At 36.1% G+C, this 7,795-nt stretch overlaps 1 pseudogene; it reads left to right on the top strand.

Annotated features, from left to right (window-relative positions):
* Nucleotides 1-1,459: 1,459 nt before the first annotated feature.
* LOC149257049 (peroxisomal membrane protein 11A pseudogene) lies at nt 1,460-2,408 on the top strand (annotated as a pseudogene).
* Nucleotides 2,409-7,795: the final 5,387 nt, after the last annotated feature.

The following is a 7,795-nucleotide window of genomic DNA, read 5'->3' as shown; positions in this document are numbered from 1 at the left end:
TATGGACTCCCTCTTTAACAATATTCTTCTACTTTTAACTCTTGACTCTGTGTTTGGATGTAGGCTTACATGTTCATAATTACTCTCATGTTAAGTTACACTCCCATCACTTGAGTACAAGACTTGCAGAGGGCACATTCTATGCCATTGAATAATTACGTAATAGACAAAATAGGTAATTAGGTATTGCATTATGCTATCTCCTCTCATATTTCGTCGTCTAAAATATGAATCAAACAAGACAATATAGATGGTAACAAAAGAATTTTTGTTGTTGTTGTTTGAATCCAATTTTCATAAATTCAAATCAAATGCTCAAGTAACTAGGAGGGACACGAAAATCGATGCATATACCAATTTATCATTTGTTTAACAATGCCAATGCAAGTACACATAATTATGCCAAAGGCATTCTTAAGAGTTTTTAACACAACCTGGTGATCTAGACAGTTGGGTTTGGAAAACCATCCCATGTCACATTCCAATTGAAACCTGCCATCATTCTGTGGACCTGTACTATGATTTTCACTTTGGAATTATACCTACACGGCGTCATCCTTCATATTCTTCTTTGTTAATTGTTCCGATTCAAAAAGGCTCAAAAACTCTCCAAACTGCTGGTTGAACAACTAATTCTAATGTTCTCTGAAGTTGGCCAAATCAAAGCCCAAAGATCTAGTGAAATTGATTAAAATTCGTGGAGTTCACCGGCTAAATGCCCCATATTTCTCTGTGCAATGTGGCTGACGCGATCTGGTCAGATCCTCATTCGGCCACACTTTACAATTTGCCCTCAATTTTTGCAACCCCATTTTCAAATCCACCAAATCGCCATTAATCAATGGTTATCCGTGGGAATTAATACAAAGGATAACACTTATGGGGATTATGCCAATCCACACAAAGTCAAACTGTCGGTTAATACAGTTGCACTGCCATACAGACACCCACGGGGATGGAGATAAATCCATTGGTTTCAACGTACTCTTCTAGCCTCCATGTGCTCCAAATATAGCTATCCACTATTGAAACTCCAATATATATATCTGCTCTATTTAACTCATGATTCTGAACTCGAGATATATAATATAGTTTATATCTAAAATCGATATGGAGGCGCGACTATAGCGGATTTAAATGGATATGGAGGTGAGAACCTGTGCTCTTCATTCAACGCATTTGAGATTTTTATTCTCACCGAGTAATGTGGACCCCTTTTCCAGAGCTCAATTAGTACTACACATTTTGCAGTTAAATTGAATGGATGTAATGTGCTCCAAGAATGTTGATGAAATCCGTTTTACCCTAGGGATTCTGGAGCTGTTCATAAGAAGTGCTTAATCTCTCTGTATAATAACTAAAAATAGTTTACCGGGGTTTTGGCAAGGGAATTACCTACTATATTATTTGCTATTCAGTTGGACATAGATGAAGGAATTTTTTTGTTCCAGACCAATTTCCACCTGTTTTGCAGCTTACCCAAATTTGTTGGCTAGTGGAGAGAGCCACTTCTTTCCACATATGCAAAATTGGCCTTCTAGTCGTTGTTTTATTTTAAACCTTGAGCTTTTCTGTTCAGCGAGAAATGCCATAAATATACTGGATGCTTGTTTGGTAGGGTAATTTGAGAGTTCATGCCTTTGAATTCAGCTAATGTGCAAAAAAAATAAATATGCAAAGCAAAAAAAAAACAAAGAAAGAGATTTTTCAGAGCATTTGGAAGCTTATTTAGCAAGAAGGGATGGTGTTGACAAGGTTCTGAAGATTGTTAGGTACTCTACCAAAATAATTCTGTCTCCTTCTGTCATCTCTAAGGATGCCCTTCTAGCCAAAAGGCTTAAAATTTTGATACAAGTCTTGGAGTTAGCAGAAAAACTTTCAAACTCGGCAAGTTCATACAGGATTACAATGCAATAAAGAAAGTTTCTTTGGATTCAAAAGAAGGTATATTAGAAATTGTGGCCTGTGGAGGGGATGGTATTTACTATTTTGTGGAGCAATTAACCTGGTTGATCAAAGATGGCCTAATTAACGAGCGATATGGTGCCAAATTTCAGATGATTAGTGCTTGGACTGAATTAATAGGTTACTGTGGAAGTATTGTCCTGAAGGGTTTGCAGATATATGTCCTCAGAAGGAAAAAAAAATCTATTATCACATCCAAAATTTCTAGCATGACTGAAAAAGCACAAATTTCAGATGAGTATGCTGCAAAGATTAGCCAGTCATGAGAGAAGCAAGTTGCAAAGGTAGTCTCCATCATACAAGACTTCACTGATAGATTGCTGGCTTTGGCAGACATTCACAATGGAAAAGGAACCTTGTCAAATCCTCTTCTCCTTGCCACTGCAAGTGCAGGATTGCTTTCTGCTCTTATTAGTGCATAAAAAAAATGGTCAGCGTGCTAATCGTGATGTGAGATTGAGGTGATCCTTTCTTTTCTAACATTTTCATAGTTTTCTGGTAATCACTGTTATCTATGTGATGTCCATAATTTCTAGCTATCATATGGTAGTGGCATATGTGATTTCATTCCAAAAATACTCTCCTTCCTTGCTCCTTCCTTCGCCATTAATTACACTTGTAGCTTTTGAACTTTTAGTTTGTACTCTAGTTGTTTTAGATAACATTATTTACTGGTAAATGAGGAGTTGAAAAAACAAAAAACAGAAAATCATTTTTCTACACCAGATTGGAAAGGGTATTTGTTTAAAAAACAACTCTTCTTTTCTATGCTTAATCTCTTAAAGAGTAATGAATTATTTTTTTTAAGAGCACTATGGCTAAACTGTAAAAATACCTGTTCTTATAACTACCATGTAAGACATGGCCCTTTTTCTTCTTTGCAAAATGAAGGTGTAATAAAATACATGTTTTGCATGCCTGGAATTATATTTAATATATGTTAAATTCTACATTTCTGTATTGATTGGTATCTTTTCTTGAATATTGTAATCTCAAAATTATTTACTCCAAGTCAATTTTTCCTTCGAATGGATCAAAGATTTGGAAAAAAAATAAAAAATTAAGTATACATAAATCACTATTTGGATATATTTGCTATGTTGGGTTCCCTTAATGGACACATAGGCAAACACTCTTAGATTTATCCGGGAGTGACTTTGAGGGGGTGAAATCCATTCAGAGTCAGCAAACTCTAGAGCTATATATAATAATCCCATTATTAAATGGATTTAATAGATCAATCAATCTCCCTTTTTAGGGGGCTTGGTTTTTTCTTAGTTTCACAAGTTCATTCTCGAAGGTTTCTCAGCTAAGTTAGGGCTTCAAATGCCAAAAAAAAAAAATGCATCTGGTTTTGTGTGAAAATTCACCTTGATTAGGGGTTTGTGAGCATGCTAAGCTCAAACTAAGTGTGGTAGAAGTTGGTAGGTTGGCTCAAAATTTATAATATTGGCTGGATTCAGTTCAAGTTAGTTCAAGTGGTTTTAACTTTTAAGTTCTCACTTCTGCTTCTAAAGTAAGCTTAGGCATGCCTTTCTGGAAAGAGTGTTTGGCAGTAGAAAATTTAATAATTCAATAAGGAGCATATCTAGAGCAGAGACATTGTAGCTTTATATGAGTAAGTTTTGATTCCGACATCATATCAACTTGCACTGTGCTCTAGTTTGGGATTTTCTACGTCCAAAATCACCCAGTTCAAAATTAGTTCAACTTAATCAGGAAACTTTACTAATAATTTTCTTGCATTAATAATATTTTACTCTGGGTATAAGAATTCAGCCTATTGGAGTTAGCTAATTGAAGTCAAAGGACCATGAAAAACATCTAGTATGGTTGAAATTTTAGATCAGCAATGCTGGTGAAATATGGGCAACTTTCGTGATATATTCGATCATTTTGATAGATGATTTTTAGAATTGTTGTTTGCATGTACACATATTTGTGAATTAGGATCATAACTTATAAGCCTCCTAGTAGTTACCAAATCGAGTACAGCATGTTGGGTCATACATAATGCATGTAAAATGCATGTAGAAAATCAATGCATGGATTTGTGAATGATTTGTCCTATTGGGATGTAAAATCTCAAATAGGAAAGATCTCTCGTGTACAACCATGATAAGGCCTAAGGTATGCAACATATGGAAGAAATTGGAACTTATTGTCAAAGAGTTGAAAGATGATTGCATGCATGGATATACATCTAGAGGCTGTTCTTCCAAATGAATGTGTAATAATAAATATTATTGGTATGTTTTCGTAATGGATTTCAATGAATAAATCTATAAGATTTTTCTTTCAGAGAACATTAGTTAGAAAAATTAAGATACCAAACAGTCAAAGGGAGCCCCTTAGATAGAAAATATTGATATATGAGCTTACAAAATAGTCGGTAACATCAGGTATCCAGAAAATACCAGCTTGAACTAACCTACCAAACATGACAGGTTGACCTTCAAAACTCCTAGCTTTCATAACGTACATAACCAAGACTTGATAAGGGTTACCAAGCATGATTGGACATTTGGACTCTAGCAATAGCAACACCATGTCAAATACTGCCCCCCAAGCAATAGATGAATCGCTAATAGAACCAACTAAGCGGAAGAACTATATAAGTGCTAGGGATTAGTTGACAAAGTCACTAGCACCGCTAGTTAAATGCCATCAAACATGCTTCCCGAGGACTTGGAATAGAGATGCAAGAAAATCTAGTGAAATGGTTACTCATTTAACCTTAGATGAGTTGATAAAATATTATGAGCCTATTCATTCTAAGTACAAGGGCCAATCTATCGAAGTTGAATATTGTTATAGGGTCTTCTAGTGTGAAAATTATAGAAAAACTCACTAAGGATTTTATGTCCATGTAATCTTTGGTACCAACCTATTGAATTTTGGGTAGATGCAGGAGGTATTCCCCAGCTACACAAATTGGCCCATGAAAGAAATTTAAGAGACAAAGAAATTAAATTTGAATTTGCGCATGAATAAATTTGAGAGGAAAAATCAAAATTAAATTTAAGAGGGAAAATCAAAATTTAAAATTAAGGAGGGAAAATTAAATTTAAATTTGCCTCTAAGAGTTCAGCTAGAAGATGTGCTATAAAAGGTCATTCACCCTCACTCATTGAACACACATTCATTCTCTCTCTCCTTCGTATGTGTGAAGCAGTCTGAGGCCGAGTATCTCTGAGGAGCTGAGTTTCTGGGCAGTTGCAGGAGGGCCAATTTTCGGTCTGTTTTGCCAGGTTTGACCTGTGATGGTATTTTGGTCGGGATTGACCAAGGTTGACTTGAAACAATCAGATTGTATTTTTTCTGAACTAAACAATTTATCCTAGAAAAGATTGTTGGGTTTTTCCCGAGTTCAGGTTTTCCCAGTGTAAATTTTGGTGTCTAATGTGCATGGCTATTCTACAGTGATCTTCACTGTTTCCATTGCAGTTACTGTTGAATTTTCTGATTGTAATTGCTTAATGATGTTCTGAATTTATTAAAATGATCATTGGAAGTAATTATCAGTTTCAGAAAAGTGTGCTTGTCTAATTAGCTCTAGAAAATCAACATGTTATGCGTCACCGCTTTCCTTACCTATTCCAAGGACTTTGAGACAAAGTCTATTATTAAGAGGGGGTGTATGTAGTACCCGCTCTAGTTGACTGACAGTGATATGACACTAATATTTATTTAGCCCTAAGGCCCACACATTATTCTTTGAGGACCTCAGGTTGAGGATCCGGGCACATGATGCTATTATTAGTGATTGAGATATTCATGGGTGTGATGTTTATGTATGTTATCCATTGATATTATGATGAAGATAGCATGAATGGTTATTTATGTTATCTATTGGTATTATGATGATTGTAACATTAACTGGTTAAATTTGGTCTTTATTGAATTTATGATGATGATCGCAGTAAAGGATATGTATGCTCTCTATTAAAATCATGATGATGATAAATTTGATGAATAGGTATATTTTTATTGATGTTACGATGTTGATAGCTTGATGGATATGTATGTTTCCATTGATGTTTTGATGATGATAGCCATGATGGATGTGTCCTCTATGTGACCTACTTTCATTAGTTCGGGCTTACTATGAACAATGATGTGAATGACTAGGTGTTGTTAATGATGCTATTATAACTATGACTAACACTGAGAAACCTTGTTATTGATGATTATTGAGTATGGCAGGAAACCACCAGAGGCACTCGCATATGACGAGTTGACGACAACTGGTTTGATGAAAAAAATTATATTATTTTATCTTTGAAATTCAAAGTCAATTTTGAAACCTGCTATATATGTTTATCTATATTTTGATGAGATGTTAGTGGTTGTAGGCACAGATTAGTTGCTTGGCCGAATGACTCACATATGGGTGATGGGGTTGTACAAGTGGATGGAACTACATGGGAGGGGTGGGACAGTGTCCCTGATCTCACCCACTAGCACTCCCGTCGTGACTTGGGCTGGAAAGGTTGAAACACCTTCGCCTTGAAGATCACGATGCCATGAGGGCAGGTCCCAAAGTTGGGTCGCTCATGAGGATTTTACCGGGGGGCACGCATCAAGGCGAATTCCTTGATCCTCGACACCATTAGTCTCACTATAGCAGGCAACATAAGAGATGATAGTGGTCTATGACATTGCCCCTATACTGTCCCCTCGTAGTCAATGAATGCTTGAAGGACATGTGGTGTGGCACCCTTGGAACTTCAAGGGACTTTCTTGAAGGGAAAAACCAACTTGGCACCCTTGGCATCACAAATAAACTATTAGGTGTGGCACCCTTGGAACTGCAAGGGAAGTTCTTGAAGGGAATGACCAAACTTGGCACCCTCGGAATCATTAAAAATAAATTAATTGATAAATATAATCAAGAAACGAAAACTAGGTAAATTTACATCAAGGGTAAATGACGTTAGAAACCGAGGTAATTAAATCAAAAATAAAACTTGGGGTTAAGAGGATCATAGGAAGAAATAAAACAGATTACCTAAAAAACTCTACCCTTCCCAAGTTGGAAAATATTAGGTAGATTATGTAGTTTAATTAGGTAAAAGGGGAAAGAGGGACATAATTGCAAGGATACAGATTAATCCTAAACTAATTAAACCTAATTAAGAGAAGAGGAAGGTGAATTAAAATAAGAATAATAAATTAAATTTAGAGAAATGTAGAGAACCTCCATGTGGCAATAACCAACATAAGAATATCCATCTAAGAGATAACTTGAGTTAAATTAAGGAGTATATAGGGGATCAAATCTTGACTCATAAATTGACTTTAGTGATGAACACAAATTAAGGAATAAAAAGGGGGATAAAGAGGCAACTGGGAGAAGAAATAGGAATCTTGTTGAGGTGAGGAAATTATTAGTTTTAAATTAAAATTTAAGTAAATAATTTTGGGAGACCCTTGATGAGAGAGTGACACATGGGTGGGTGAATAATCAAGCTATTGAATTATATAAAATAATTAATTACGCATGACATGCCAAGTGTCACCTGGACTCCTATAAAAGAAGGGGCAAGCCATGGGAGAAGGGAATTTTTGGAACCCTATTGTTGGATGGATGAGACTTTGTCAGAGCAGTGATATGAAACTATAGTGAGTTTGGTGAGCTAGAGGATTTTAGAGAGGGGACTCTTGAACCAAGGAGTGCTCTCCTCTACCAGCTATTGCATTCCTCCATTCTACAACCCCATTACAGCTCGGGGGTCTGCGTGGAAGAAGAGTACCCAAGGAGTAGGCTGGGAGGTTAACCAGTGGGTCATCGCATTCGGAAAGTACGTCGTCATTCACTCTCGGAGGT

The sequence above is a fragment of the Pinus tabuliformis genome, chromosome 6 (assembly GCF_031772625.1).
Source record: "Pinus tabuliformis cultivar Carrire ecotype Pingquan chromosome 6, CPIR1, whole genome shotgun sequence".
Lineage (NCBI taxonomy): Eukaryota > Viridiplantae > Streptophyta > Pinopsida > Pinales > Pinaceae > Pinus > Pinus tabuliformis.
This window is presented reverse-complemented; position numbering and strand designations above follow the sequence as displayed.